Raw genomic sequence first — 17013 nt, 5'->3', positions numbered from 1 at the left:
ACAACCTTTTCCACACTCCTTAAACAACCAAATCATTTTCAATTTTCTGGTGTGTAAATTCTGTGTGATCAGTACAAATAAACAAACTGACATGACTTGGGCAGTTGAAATTCATTGTTTTTCGACCTCTGTTGAAAAATTTTCATAATTCATCCCCAGAAAGGACCTTCTTAGTAATTAGTTACCTTTAATGTCTTCATTTTCATTTGAGTGCTCAATGATCAGGATAATTAGAGTTAATTTGGCATTGTCATCTTATGGTAATGAAGCTTCCCTCACAATCCTGGAGCAGACTGCAGACTTGGCATCAGACAAATCCATAGCTCCTCACACTTCCCACCCTGGCTGGTCTTTGGTGAGAGTCAGATTCAGGCCTGGCCAGCTTCCAGCTGAAATTTACATTATTTCTTATGAAGCTTGTGGGCAGTCAAGCTTTGCTCCTTCTCTCCATTTCCCTCCCCCTGTACTCCACTTCCCTCCCCCTCCTCTCCATCTTAGAGTTTTGTGTGTAACTCAGTTCTTCTTCAAAAACATGGCAGACTTTCTTGCACCCATTCCCCTGGGCCAGCATTAATTCTACAGTTAGAAAAGAAATTTCTGAGTGTTTTCTAAAGACAAGGTAGAATGCAGGCAAAGAAATTTAAGGGATTTTGAAATAGAAAATCTACGAAGAAGAATGTGTGCCATGTATATTTAAACAGATAGAGACTCCATGTATTTATTGCCTGGTCTAGAGATCAATGGCCACAAGGAAGATAATTCTGTATATTGTCATCCTCAACCATTCCCAACCATCCTTCTTTCTCTGCAATAGCTTGAATTTCTTTCCTCACCTCTAACATCTTCTCTTCTCCTGGGAAGCATTGAAGGTAGAGGATTTCACTGACCATGGATCTTGAGTGAGAAAGTTCAGCACATCCAGACTGGTCAAAAGAGTAGCACTTAAGGCTGCTCTTGAAACTAGTTTCCTCTTTGACCTTGAAAACAATTGTCTTTTATTTTTTCTCTACTACACTTTAACTATGTTCTTTATTTAGTATTTTCTCAAGAAGGTATATTACTTACCCGGTGTTATATTGTTGTAAATTATCATGAGGACAATATCATTGTTTATGGAGAGAAAGGCTCACCTTAAATTGTTCCTATTGTGAGTTTAGATGAATTAAAATGATGTCCTAAATAAAATGCTTTAGAAGTATTTTCTTTTCCCTATGAGTTTTGGGTGAGGGGAATGAGAAGGATAGAACTGGCATTTGTCCTGTGTGCAGTCTGATGAACACAGGCTGGACAATTATGTAAGTGTGACTGTCCAAGGTATCTGTATTTACAGAGCTAGATGTGAATGGTGACTACTAAATGTGGAGTCTCTTTCATATCTGACTTACATGTTTGAATATGCAAGTCATATTTGATTTTAGAACCTGAAGTAGGCTCTGAAGTGACTTTTGAGGTTATTGGAATTGTGTGAATATATTTTACATATGAAAAAGACATGAATTTTGGGAGATGGAAGCAATATGCACTGTATTTAATCTTTATGTGCCCTCCCTGTCCAATTCATTTGTGGAAACCCTTATCCCATCTCTGAGTGTTAGGAGTCAGGACCTTTGAACATTGACAAGGGAGAGTCCAAATGAATTGGACTATGACTCTTACAGAAGAGGCCCAAACAGACCCCTTGTCTATCCTAACAGGCAAAAACACAGGGAATGGGTCACATAGAGCCCTAAAATGCTAATCCCTTGAACTTGGACCTCCTAGCTTTTAGAACTTATGGGAAATAATTTTTGGTGCCTGTGAAGCTGACCAGTTTATAGAATTCAGTTAGAGCAGCTAAACTGCTGCAGGGAGAGGTCCCACAATACAGTTAATGAATTTTTTAATAGTTTATTATCATACATAGAACACACTGTTTATATAGTATGTGCATAAACTCATCAAATGTATATTGTTATATTAGGTTCAAAATGTAATATTTTAAGTTATGACTGCGTTTTATTTTTAAAGAAAGAAAATACAAGAGAATAAAATCTTTGTTCTTGTCTTGTCGGATGGGGGAAAGTTTTTAAAGTAGTGAATTGGTTTCATGTTAGAAATTACTTACCATGAAAATGTCTTTCAAATGTCCTTCCCCACAAAGAACATCTACTGTGAGCTGGATGAGGTTTAAGGACATACAATTTTATTTTCCTAAACAAGAAAGGACCCCTAAGAAGTGCTAGTTTAGCTCTGAGTCATAAAAATATTTCCACAAATAAAAAATTTGAGTAATTACCCTTATGGGAAAATAATTGCCTGTGGTGACTGATTGAAATAAGTCATTACTCCATCCACAGTATGCTTTTCCCTCACATCTTTAAAATTTTCACAAGATAAAACGAAAACTAAGCTATAAATCATCCAACGATAGCTTTCAAATTTGAAGTAAACACATGAATTTCAAAATATTTGTTGAACTCACTATGCCCGCACACGTTTTATTCAACTATGTGTTGTCTGTGACTTCTAGAATTAGTAGAAAGTTTCTTGGAAATTTACATTATTGTTATCAAAACAAGTTAGTGAAATCTAACACATATAAAATAGTCTTTCATATAAGCTTGTATTTTTCAAGCCCATTTTATAGCCAGGCTATGAAATTAGATTGTCTCACTTAAATAATCATGATGACTTTCATTTTCATTTCATAATCATGTTTGAAACATATACCTATATATATATTATACATATATGTGTGTATATATATATATTACTTAACATTGTGTTTAATATTCAACGTAGTACTGTGCTTAGCACCAAATGTGGGCAGCAAATGTGAATCTTAGATGGGTAAATATATAGATAAAGGATACATATTTTTTCCCACTTACTTAATACAGCTTAACCAGTCATTGAATTTATGAATAGAAACTTCTGAGAAATACCTTTTGCCCTTTGTCATATTGACCTCCTTAAATTAACCATCTGCCTACATCAATTATGTGCTAAAAGTGTATACATAAACTACATATAAGTTAGTAAGAAAAAAAGTCATATAATATATATCTCAAAACTTTCTCCTAAACTGAAAAAGAAATCACTTTTCATTGCTTACTCTTAGTACTCAAGAATAAATCTCACATGGGCTTTCTTTGTTGAGCAGGAACCTCAAAAGTGCCTCCCACAAATGACAGAAAATGTTGACATGCCTGACAAGAATGGTCATCGAAAACCAAGCAGCTGTCATTGAACCATCAGCAGGGAAGTGAGACAGGAGCTTTTGGAAAATTAGAACACTTAAATCCCACATTTTAGTCATTTGTTTTCTCTAATATATGCTTTTTTATTTGTTTGTAGGCTGGAGAGGAAGGAAAGACAGCCCGTGTGTGGTTGAGCTGCTTGTCCACAATCATAGTTGTTATGTGGCTGTCAATCTGAATGCTCCTCATAACGATGCCTGTTCTGACACAGTGACTGACAGCCTAGCAAATTCTTTCTCATGGGCTTCAGCTTCAGCAATGATCTTTTTATTCCTCCCAAAGTGATTCTGTGTTTCTTGTGTTGATCTGCACATCCTGTGATGGGGAAATCACTCCCACACATTGTGTTTTGATTCTTAACGTTGCTCACTGATGTCTTCAGGATGAAGTGTGATCTCATATGTCATCAGCAGGAACCAGAGAATGGCACTGCCAGCTGCTAGAGATAGCTGTGAAGGTGATAGAACAGAGACAGAGGGACACATCTAGGACCTGTATTTGAAAGAGTGAGTGTTGTTATCTTAAAAGTATTCAAGAGTTCGGGGAACATTTAAAACTTTATGCTCAAATCTTATGAATTGTAATTGCAGGAATTCTGAGGTGACACTTGGGAAATTTCAGTAATGTGCTTGGCAATAATGTATTTGTTGTAAGTGAGGAGCTTATAAATGGTTACTAGACAACAGGAGATAGAGTGAGGAATATATTGTAAAAATGGTAAAAAAAAAAAAAAATACAGGAATGATTAAACTTCCTATTCAATTGGCCTAAAAAGACCCCATTAGGAGAGTTTTCTGGGTGAGTCTGACTTAACTGTTGATGGGAATTTAAGTCTGTGCACTTACTCTGGAGGGCTGATTGGAGATTTAATTAAAAATTAAAAAAAAATACTAAAAACAGAATTGCCCTCTGATCCATCAGTGCAACTCCTGAGCATTTATTCAAAAGCTTCACAAATCCAAGATTTACACAAATGAGTAAAAAGTATGATCTAGGTAGGGTTGGATTCCCATGCTGGAAATTCTTTGGAAAAACAACTGATGATTTAACAAAATGAATACCAGGAAGCCGAAACATTTTAGTGTGACGTTAAAAAAGAAATGGAGAAAGGAAAGATCAGTGAATATAGCCATGGATATGAATATATATATGTGAAAATGGCACCAGGGAACAGAGAGGATGAGTGGGTTGGAAAGAAGGTGGAGGAGACGAATGGAAGGAGTGAAGCTGATCTGGGTGCATTGTTTTCGTGAACTGTCATGGTGCATTGGAACCCATTGTACAACTGCTTAAAGATAATAAAACAATTGAACAACTAAAAGCATTTAGTGAAATGTTTAATTCAACAAGCTGTCCCTGTTTCCAGGCTATAAATAAAGTGCTCTGGTGACCAGTTGAGATGAGGTACAAAAACATACCCAGTCCTCCCTTAGGAATTACCCATTGGATTGTGGAGGAATCAGACTCTCCAGTTTTACCTGTTTTAGAGGCCCTTTCTACCTTTCTACCACCTCCCAACTTCACTGTGGTCCTACCATGGGTATATTCTATGATTCTTTCTCGACATAATTACCATAACCATTTGGGAACTCAAGAACGGTCAAAATGGCTAGGCACTGGTGGCTCACACCTGTAATCTTAGCCACTCAGGAGGCTGAGATCTGAGGATCATGATTCACAGCCAGCCTGGTAAGAAAAGGGTAAATCATCCAGGAAAAAACTGAAAGTCGAGGTACTGATGGGAAAAGAATTATTTCATAAGCTTTTGAAGTATACCTAGGTCTTTTTTTAATGTAGCTCCTCTTTCTTTTGGAATTTGGTTCTGTACTCTGGATGTTCCAAATAGAATTTTAAAGACTTTAATTAGTACAAGACAAAATTTTGCCATAACAACACACTTAATCAGTAAATTATATTTTATATCTTTCACATAAGACATATATTAGGTATTTCATGATCTTATGCAAGGACCTTTAGAGCTTTAAATTCAAGGCACAATTTAAATGATATATTTTAAGATATAAAATTTTGCTTTTACTTTTAGTGTGGGGAAGGGTGAAGTTAGTAAAAAAGAAAATGCAGAAATATAGAGCAAAATGTTTTCAGACACTTCACAAAATACACTGTGGTAGGATTTGAGTTGACTGAAAGACCTCTGAATAGAGGTGTTGATATTCGGTAAGTTTTATTCATCATTAATGTGAGTCTGTGTAACTATTTTTCTTTTGCCAGAAGTAATAAATTACTCTAGGGCTGGGAAGGTGGCTCAGTAGTAAGCGCTTGCCTTGCATGCGTGAGGCCCTGGGTTCGATTCCTCAGCACCACATAAGCAAAAAGAAAAAAGCCGGAAGTGGTGCTGTGGCTCAAGTGGTAGAGCGCTAGCCTTGAGCTGAATTGCTGAGGGACAGCACCCAGGCCCAGAGTTCAGGCCCCATGACCGGACCCAAAAAAAAAAAAATTACTCTATTTCTTAATAATGACAGGCTTTTGTGTTTTTCTTTTTCTTTCTTTCTTTTTTTTTTTTTTTTTACTATTTTTAAGTAGTTGTTCAAAGGGTTTTCAACTCAATATGCTAACTTAGGAATAGAAGGTATCCGGATCCATGCCACTCTGCCGATGTTCAAATTTCATCACTATATACCTTGTAAGAGTACCATCCTTTCCTGGCTCTATCTCAGCCTTATACTCCTTACTGCATTGATCCTTCTAGAAAGGTTGAGCACTCCAGGCCCTTTACTTTCTATTTCCATCCCACTGAGGTTATCCAAAGTTCACTTGCCTTCTCACTTAAGTTTCTAAACCAGATGAATTATGTTTTCTATAATTGAGCTAACCAGAGTTAATTGCCTAATAGACTATGCCTACAGTAGCAGGGCAAAAAGAATTAATTGCTTGGAAAAGAATGCATTGTATATTTCAGTCACATCTACACGATCATGCTGCAACAAGTCCCAACTAAAGGAGCTTTCTTACAATGACCAGAGACCAGGGCCACAGCAAGGCAAGGGCTGGGACCAGCTAAGAGTTTTCATGTTTCATTTGGCCTTTAAAAGGCCGCTTTGAGTCTGTGTGGCCATAGGACCTCATGGCAGAAGTGCAGGGTGGAGAAAAACTACTCAGGAGGCAAAAGCAGACAACGGGGAAAGGGAGACTTGGCTCCCGCTATCCCCTTTACCTTCTGCTTATATCCAGTAACCTGCCTTCCTTCCTTCTGTGAGGTCCCTTTTACCATATTCCACAATCTCCCGATAGCACTGCGGGCTGCCTAAGATTCTCACTCCTGGGCCTGTGAAGCCATTTCAGCCGCAGAGTAGAGAACAACAGGACTGGGAGCCAAGAGAGACTCCACATTTTCACCCAGATCAAGTAAGAAAATGGATGTGCTGTTTCAACCCTCTCTTCACTTACTGGCTCACCATTGTGGAACTTCATCTTTTCCTAGTGCTCTAATGGCCTCCCCTTAAAAAAACTGCCCTTGCAAATCTATCCTTCTGGAAGGCAAATCTTGACCAGATCTCTGTCAGCTCTGTCATCTCCTCAAGTCTCTCTTCCATATCACATGTTCAGTTTCCTTAGCTCTGTGGTTCAAATGAAACTCCCAATTACACATCTTGATCATCTCTCTGGAGCAGGATTTGTTTTCCCCATAGAACTTATGGTAACCTAGCATCAATATTTTTCTGCATTATGGTATTTATTTGCCCTATAAAATGACAGCTCCCTGAGTGTGAAGCTGTCATTATCCTGTTTAGTCTTCCCCACTATCCTTACCACCTAAAACAACATGCGAGAGATCATAGATCCTCCACACATGTTGGTTAGATACACAAATGTATGCGGTGAATACGGAACATTATTTCCTATTTGCTAAGAATAGAGTACTAAGGAAAAGTTTATGAATCAAAGCAAAAACTGCCATGGTATATCAAGCTGAGGGCTGTTTATCATAACTCAATTTGCATAGATACATCATCATATGCAGCATGAAAACCAACCTGGGTGTGAGGTCCCCAATGAAAGAATGAATTAATGCAGCCTTTAAACATGATTCTGACTTCCCTGATTGAGGTGTTGGTTGGCCTCAATCATCATGGCCTGCAAACGAAGGGTGATCCCCAAGTCCAGCAAAGCCTGGGGGAGATGTGGGAGAAATAAGGAGACTACTATTGTCTCTCTGGCTAAACTTCCTCTCTTGTATTAACTTTCTGTGCTGAACAGGAAGGCCTGTGCTGGACAGTGGCCAGCAAGATGCAATGGGTGAAAACTGCTACAATCAGGGGCCACCTTCTACTTCCTGCTATACCCATTGTATATGCCACACGTGACATTTCTGAACCCCACAATTATATGCATTCACTTTGGGACTCTATGTGGAAAGCTGTCGCCTTCCTCTTTTCCAGGTGAATTATGATGCATTATTCGGTAACCTCTGGAGAAATAACCGTGATCTCATGGCCTCTGTATTGATTCTTATCATTTTCACACATTTCATTACAACGGCTAGTTCCCACAACCAGTGCCTACTTCAGGCTGTGATGAACCCAAAGACATGACACATATTCTGTTTTCTTTGTATGGACTGAATGAGTTATATAATCACAGGTCATTATATTGAATGGATGGTTATTTTAAGGAAGTGAAATGTTAAAAATAAATAAATAATAAAACTATTTTTAAGGAATTGGAATGAAAATATCAGCTAGCTTGTAAATCCCCCTGAAAATGAATGTGTTAGAAATCACATTAGGAAAGCCAGGCTTGTTTTCTGGACTAAATGACAACTGAGACCTTTGCGAAAAGTAAAAATACCTAGCAGTGATTGGAGGAGGGGAAAGGTCTGTGAGTAGAAAAAGTGTCAAACTGAAACAAGGAGTGTAGTGTGAGATAAAGTGCATTTAAGTGGACATGAACTTCAGGGGCAAACAGCAATGCAGTTTTAGGAGCCCGGAAGGAAAGATGCTGATCAGGTGAACTATTTAAAACATGGGATGGAGACTCTCTTAGTAGGCTGTGAAGCCAGTGATTGCTACTAATCGAGGCTAGAATTGCTCAGGTGATTGTGTAATTACACCCAAATTCAACCCTTTATTCAATATAATCATCACACTCTAGCTTACAACAGGGAAGATGGGAAAAAGATAAAGGAGACAGATGCACAGACTGTGGCGACTGTAAGTATAACTTTGATGATTCAGGCTGGAAGTGGTAGCCTTGAATATTCAAAGCATCATGCGTGCTTGGAAAGGGGCGACTGAAGTTGTTTTTATAAAATAATAATAATGGTAATTAATGATAAAGATAAACAATTTTTATTTTTCCCTTTACTCTGGAATGTTTTCTACACTTTGATTCCAGTTTGCCAATGGGAATATCTTTATTCTATGTTCCAAATATGGAGAAGAAAATATGCTTATAATCTATTCATTTATTACCATAGACTTGCTCTTTGATGAGTATTATAATGAAAGAAAGCTCCTAGTTTCCAAATTCAATATAATGATTCAAATACTATTTTTTATATTTACATCTATACATATACATATATATTTGCTGATGGTTCCCTTTGTAAGTTTTCAATTGGGACATAGAGCTTACTGGGAAAGGATTTACATGTCAGAATAAAGTGACAATTTTCCCAAATGTACATTTTTACAAATATGTTCTTAGAATTGCTATTGATTTATTAGACAAATAATCAGAAGTGCAGGTTGTATCTAGCTTCACATAATTTTTTAATTGTGCTCACACCTTTTTCCCTCACATACAAAAAATTTAAAGTCTATAGAGATATCTTGGTACATATTTATGCAGATTACTTTTATATTTATGGAAAGGGATTGCTTCTTCCCCCAGGTGGTTGTAAAACTGCAATTTCACTTTGACATGATACAAATTGGTTTAGAGAAAACAAATTATTCTAAAGTCTTTAGAAACCAGAATGATGCTGTTGGAGCTGAATAACAACGTAAATAAATCTAGAAGATGGTGACTTTTATCTCTCCAGAACTCGATGGGTTTGTCTTGGATCATGCCTCTGAATTTGGGTCACTGATTTTTATCCAGGGATGATTTTTGACTTGCATAAGGACTTGGGAAGCAAGAGCCACCATAAAATAAGAATTAGCCCACAATCTTTTGAAATGTACGTTTATACAGACCATGAAATAAAAATATTTTTCTAAGAAAAATGTTTTCTCTTTCATGCTACTGTGAGCAAAAGTAAACTTTTTTAGGAAGCAAGTTAGCTTTGTGAGTCAGTCCTCCTCCTGGCTCTCCTGTGAACAGGGAATGAGTACACATTTCTGAATTTAAGACTATACTTTTTTAAATGACATTTTATTGAAGTTAAGGTTTATTCCAAACAATACAGAAATTATAAGCCTGCAGCTAAAGGGATTATGAATGACTATAGCCATTAAACCAGCATGCCAATAATAGTAAGATATTATTAATATTCCAAAGACCCTATTCATGTCTTACCCCAAAAGTTACTCTGACTTTTAAGAGATTGGCTTTGTTGTTTTGAAATGAATATAAAATGTTAGTTGTTCTAACAAATTATAAATGGAATTTCTTTATAAATGGAATTTCTTTTTTCTTTTTTTTTCTTTATCTTTTTGGTCCTAGGGCTTGAACTCTAGGCCTGAGCACTGTCCCTCAGCTCTTCAGCTCAAGGCTAGTGCTCTACCACTTGAGCCACAGCGCCACTTCCAGTTTTCTGGTGATTTATTGGAGATAAAAGTCTCATTGACTTACCTTCCCTGGCTGGCTTTGAACAGTGATCCTCAGATCTCATCCTTTTGAGTAGGTAGGATTACAGGTGTGAGCCAGCAAGGCCCAGCTTACAAATGGAATTTCTATTCACCTATTCATCAAGCATTAACCAAAAACTATCAGCATGGAGTCAAAGAATTAATGATCTGATCTTGTTTTAACAGAATGAATTTTTCTTGGTTATTGAAATAACACTGGACCTTGATAATGAGAACAGAGTTGAAATGAAAGGGTTTGCTTTCATGGCCTCCAAATGACTAATTTAAAATCATTTTATCTACACCAGTAGTTTTTTCAGAGGAGAAGCCTAAAATATACCTAGTTCCCCTAACAAGTAGTGAACTAATTCAAATATAGAAACAGGCAAGAAGTTTGAATCTTGATAATTAAGGATTACATGTGGTTAGAAGGATTTGTGTAACAACCTATTGAAAGTCAGTTCAAGCACAATGCTTATACTTAACAGTTTTTTAAAAAAATGTTCTCTCACAGTTTAAAGTGTTTAATAAGTTCTTACTGGAAATTGGCTATTTCAGGAAAGGATAATGGTCTTAATCACTTCAGCAAAGGTTGGGGGGTGGGAGTGGGAGGTGAGGGGGTGGGGGGGAGTGTAGTTGTGGAGATGGGAAGGAAGGGATGGTAGGGGAAAAACAAAGGAGGAGACAACAATGCTTGATAGGAAATGTACGCATTACCTTGGTCATGTAACTGTAACCTCTCCTCTGTACAGCATTTTCACAATAAAAACTTATTTAATAAAGAAAAGTTGTCAGGAAGTGTTTTAACTTTTGTTATAAAATTATTTGGATTTATATTGAATGAAGTAAAAGATTTGTCAATATATAACCTCTGATTTCTTAATTCCTTCCTCTGTATTCTGTTTTCTCTTCCTGATAACACTCTGTGTTATCAATTCTTTAATATTCATTATTTACCTGGCTAAGGTAGCTAGGAAAAGAGAAGAAATAGCTGCACACACTAAGCAACTATGAAGTTCCGCTGGACACTGTGAGCTATACATATTCTAAAGGTAAGATGCATTCTCAGGCAAACATCATGACATTATGCTGTTCTTTCAACATCATAGAGTACACTCACACAAAAGAAGAGGCCCGTGATGTACCATCTCATGGAACAGGTTTATACGACTTCAGTCTCACTGAAAAGAAGATTCATTTGCAGAACATGATGAACTCATGCCGTCTCATAACTTCAGGGAGGCAAGTATCATGTCCTTTTTCTAATTGTGAAATTGCTTACTTGTTCAAGATCCCACTTCCAGATGAAACACACCTAATGACTCTCAAGTTCCACGGAAATACATTTTTACATGGTATTTCTTTTGAGATAAAGTGGGTTTAATGCGTGCAGAACACAGATGGTAGATACAGGAGCAATTTATGTCATGACCTCTTTGCTCATCTGGGAGTTCAGTTGAAGCTGGTAGTGCTGGTAGTGCAGGATGGGGCTGAATTTTCTCTGGGATTTTTAGAAATGCAGATTCATATGCCCCAAACTGAGTCACTGAATGTATGAGTATGATCATCACAAGATTACATTTTCACATACTCTTGGGGCAAGGTACATGTAGAATGAAGTCTGAGAACTGTTAGTACAGCTTTACAAGGTTCTCAAGGTGGAAACAGAGTATCTGTTCAGATCCTGCTCTGTCTAATACTGCTTACATGAAGTTGAACTACTTGGTTCATCATGTTAGATCACCATTGCCTCAAATATGAAGTGCAAATAATAACAGTACTGTACTTGCATCAAAAATTTGTTTTAAGCTCTAACATACACAGCAAGTTCTAGGCTCATAGAAAACACTGCGAGTCAGCTCATAACTAGGGTTCTTCTGATAAACACATTAAAGCCTGTTATGCAAAACATTCACGTAATGCTTCAATATTTTAATATCTTAATAATAAAATAAAATATTCTATTGAATATGAATAAACATTCTTTTCTCAACTGGTTTCAGCCTTTAAAAATACATGAAGCAGAAAAGGAAAGGTGATGGAAAGCTCATATAAATATGATGCAGCAAATTACCGTTTGGCAAAGATGATTTCGTGCAGAATTCAAAGTAGATGCAATTAGTGCTACAAATTAGAAGTTGCAAATGATGATTTAACAAACACATGATTTAACAAACAAATCAGAGAAGAGAAAAAAATTTCCAATGAATTTAAATCCCTAAATGTAGATTTAATCTTGTGAGAAGCAATTCTCAGGAGAAAACATGAGATGCTATTCATCATTCCAAAAACCTAGAAGAAGAACACAGAAGTTGAGATAGTTATTATAAAACTACATTTATTCAGAAAGACAATAGAATCCATTTGTACAGACTAAGTATTTGAGCACAACATCCAGTGCTTTCCTGATTTTATAATCACATCAATTTAAATAAGACCTATTATTACAAATGAGAGAAACCATGGAGCCTATGTTTCTTTGGGTCTGGATTACTTCACTTAATATGATTTTTTCCCAAGTTTTTCCGGTTCCTTATGAATGGGGCAATGGCATTCCTTCTGATGGAAGCACTCATCTACTGAGGGACATATGGGTTGGTTCCATAGCTTAGCTATAGTGAATAATGCTACAATAAACATGGTTGTGCTGGTAGCTTTAGTATGGCCTTGTTTGTAGTTATTTGGGTAAATGCCCCAAAGTGGAATTGCTGGGTCATAAGGGAGCTCTATGTTTAGTCTTTTTTTTTTTGTCAGTCATGGGGTTTGAACTCTGGGCTTGGGCGCTATCCCTCAACTCTTCAGCTCAAGGCAAGCGCTCTAACACTTGAGCCACAATGCCACTTCTGGTTTTCTAGTAGTTTATTGGAGATAAGATTTGCCTGGGAATCACAATCCTCAGATCTCAGCCTCCTGAGTAGCTAGGGTGACAGGTGTGAGACACCGGCGCCCAGCTTCAATGTTTAGTCTTTTGAGAAACCTCCACACTTCTTTCCAGAGTGGTTGAACAAGTTTAGATTCCCACCAACAATGCAGTAGGGTTCCCTTTTGGCCAGATTCTCTCCAGCATCTGTTATTAGATTTCTTAATAATGGCCATTGTAACTGGGGTGAGGTTGAATATATTTGATAGTCCTAGAAGATGAACAGAATAGCTCAATAGCTAGGTACATACGACCATGTAAGATAATGCTAAAAGAAATGAATTCCAAGATATGGAAACAAGAGGTATTTCTTTGTTGTTGTTTTTATGTACTACATGATATTCTTTTTCTTTTGTGTTTTTCCCCCTATGGTTTATCCCTGAAGCCCCTGTATTTGATTTTGGTACGCTGGGTATTGTATATACGTGTATATACAAAAGATGAACCAATGAAACAGTGATACTCACAAGACAATATGTTGGAAATGAACTGTACAGCTTAGAGGAGAGGATTGGGCAGGAGGGAAAGTAGCAGAAAAATGAGGGAGGGAGTAATAAGTTTGATAAGAAATGTACTCACTACCTTACATATGTAACTGTAACCCCTGTGTGCATCACCTTGACAATAAAGATAAACAAACAAACAAATAAATGAGTCCCAGCTGGTTGTTTGCTCCTATGGGTGAGCAATTGTGTTTTTAATGCAAGTTATAAATAGAAGAAGATGAAAGATATAAGAAAAAAGAAAATGATGGTTCAATGAAGGTCAAGCCACAGGGGATAAGTATCTGCCATTCTTAAAACATGAAATTAAGACATCAGCTGAAAACTACTTTTAGTTTGTCTAGCCCATAGGTACCAGTTAAGCTCACATTATAGAACAGTAGATATGTTGAAGCATGGTATGTGAAATGATGAAGAGAGAAATTTGACAGATAACATATTTCCTTTATTTTTATCAAGTCAAAAGGAAAGGTGAAAAATGCAATGCAAAGTTATTAGTGTTCTAGAATATTAAAAAGCGATTTTCCCATATACTTCTTAGAACATTCTTTAAGCTAGAAATTGCTTTTCTCTGTTTTCCAGCTAAAGAGCCGAGTGAGAATCTCAATGACACAGCCAAGGTCATTAGGCCTTGAAAGCACCTGGATGGTAACGGAGCTATCCTCAGATTTTCTTCTGTGCCAAACCTTCCATTAACATCTTCCCATTCACATTTATATTGTAATAAGTAAATGTGGAAGCTCTCTGGAATTATGAAATTAGGAAAGAATGTGTTAAATCTTGTAATTGCATGGCTAAGTAAAGAGTTCAAATTTGTAGCCACAAAAGAAATGACCAAAGTAGTTTTGTTTTTACTGGTGACAACATTTGACCCTACCTATCTATGTAGGTTCAGGCTTCCCTGCTGATAAGCAGGGATGATGCCTGTCACGTCCCACAGTCCCGGGGTCAGCAGCTGCACTCTAGTGTCTGGAATGATATCTGCAGAAGAGCACCTGGCCATGGGAAGCTGGACCCATGGAACATTCTAAAACAATCAGACCAAATCAAATCTCTGTGAGGCCCTTGGTATCTGTCCCCTTGTGAGGCCTGAGGACTGTTGACCATCCCAACTATGCCTGGGCTTTGACCGGCACAGGGCAGCATCAGCTGACCACATGCTTCCTCTGGCTCTGTGGTGTGGTAGGATTGCTTTCCCATCACAGGTCCATAAGGGACTGTTAGGGATGAAGAGTAGTACAGACTGAACGTTGATATAAGCCCCAAGTGTATCTTTAGATCCAGAATCCCAGGATGACAATGGAGTGAGGAGATGACCCCTTTGGGAGGTGACTACTTCAGATGAGGTCGTGTGGGTGGGGATCTCCCGCACTGTGTTAATCCAATTAGCAGGGCCACCAGGAGGACACAAGCTCTGCAGGGTGAGGTTATGTGCAGAAGGCAGTCACCTGCAAGTCAAGAGGCCAAGCCTTACTCGGGGTCTACTTTGCAAGCACTTTAACCTTGGAGTTGCCAGACTCCAGAACCTTGTGAAATGTGTTGTGCAGGGTCAAGTGGTGTAGGTTAGGCTAATTTGCAAGACGTATCTGGAACAGGCTGAGACAGGGAGGTCAAGGTGGCCAATGAACCATTCTTTCCTGTGTGTAGCTTTGTCATCAGCACATCTTCTCCATGTAACATTAGGACAGGTTTTGAATCCCTAGGTGAGAGGGTGGAGAGAAGCTGCTCTGGACAATGAGCCCAGGGAGGGAGAGACAAGGCCCCAAGATAACAAGAAAACATCAAGTTGAAAGTGACTCTGCGATCCATTTTTGTAAATGTATTTTATAGAACTCTTCTCCAGCAGACTTTTGCAGCTCTTCAAAAGATCTGCATCTACATAGGAGAGCACGCTCTTTTTCCTGCTTCAGATCAGCAGATCTGGACTGTTCTCAGGGAGAAATGCACTGACCATGCCATTGCCTGTGCACTTGGAAACCAAAGCATCGATGTTCATCATTGTAAATGGCTGTCGGTGTTTCAACTCAGAGGAGGTGTATATTTTACTCCACCAAAATTTCTACTCAATCCTGGTGCGGGTGGCTCACCCCTGTAATCCAGTTATCCAGGCTGAGGTCTGAGGATTGCAGTGAAAATCTCGCCCAGGCAGCAAAACTCATGGGATTCTTATTGTCAATTAATCACAGTAAAACCAGAGATGGCACTGTGGCTCAAGTGGTAGGGCATTAGCCTTGAGTGATAAGAAGCTCAGGGACAGTGCCCAAACCCAGAGTTCAAGCCGCAGGCCTGGCAAAAAATAAAAATAAATAAACATAAATGAATAAAAATGTGCACTCAAAAGTTATGCTTCTGAATTTGTACAAAAATTCTGGTATTAATTTTAGCTTTGCGTGGTTCATAGCAACAGCGTTGATTTAACATGATTATTGTCAAAGAGTAAATGCGGTTTGATCACACATATGGTTTGCTTATATTCTGATGCTAAACAAACCTAATGTTTTTCCTTTGCAACAGAACCAGTACGTTCTGTTGGTTGCTCAGACTAGTTCATAAGAAATTATAGAAATTTGAATCGTATTTTACTTTGGTAACCCATTTGATACCCAAATAACTTATGTGTTTCAATTGAAATAGAGACTGGAAATATTTCTCTAATTGGCCTAAATTAGCTATACAGTGAGGAATTTCACTGTCACATCTGCACATTTTTTAGATTGCGCTGAAATCACTCAGCTGCTATATCACACTCCTTCCTGACTCCTCTCCCACATGAGTCCACCACAGATTTTTAAGTTCCACTTTCATTATTGCAAATAAACAGTTTGAGCAGTATCCAGCCTCCTTCATCCTCCCATCAGCTCAATCCAGTCCTCTCCCTCAGGTTTCTCCCACTGAAAACTATTTCTCTTCACCACACCAGTGGAGTTGAGGGAAGAGAAATAGAAGCAGTCAGTAAAACGGAATAGAGGTCCAGTTTCAGTGGCCCACATGGACGTGTGGATATCCAGTTTTCCCAGTGCCACTTGTTAAGCAGGCTGCCACTTCTCCATTATTTGTTCTTGACGCTTAGTTGGCTGTAGGTGTGTGGTTTTTACGTCCATAGGAACTTTTGCATTGATTTCTGTAATTCTGTGAGGAGCAATACTGAGATGTCCCCGATAAATAGGATAATGGGATTATTCTGTGGCAAATTTCTTCTTTTATTTACCATGGGAGGTTTTATTTTTCTGTAAATTCTGATGGATAGATCTGCCTGGTACCGTAGTCTAGTTTGGATATTTTTTTCTTTCATCTCTTCAAGGACATAGCTTTCTATGCCCTTCTTGCCTTGTTGTTTACCTTGAGAAATCAAATTTTATTTGAGTGAGCCTGCCATTGTCGGTCAGTTGCATCCTTTCTGTTTTCAGCTTTTAATGACTCTTTTTTTTTTTTTTTTTTACTTTGTAGGTTTAGTGGATTTTTTTTTTTACTATAATGTGTCTAGGGTTGGTTCTTCTTTGCTTTTGTCTGTAGCCCTTTAGGGCTCAGTCATAGGAATGAAGCTCTTTAGTTTCTAGAGGCTGTGGAAAGTTTCTTGCCATTATATTGTTGAGTAACTT

Source organism: Dipodomys spectabilis, unplaced genomic scaffold (genome assembly GCF_019054845.1).
Source record: "Dipodomys spectabilis isolate Male_0828 unplaced genomic scaffold, ASM1905484v1 ptg000215l, whole genome shotgun sequence".
Lineage (NCBI taxonomy): Eukaryota > Metazoa > Chordata > Mammalia > Rodentia > Heteromyidae > Dipodomys > Dipodomys spectabilis.
The sequence above is the reverse complement of the archived record's forward strand: the minus strand, read 5'-3'. Positions refer to the sequence as shown.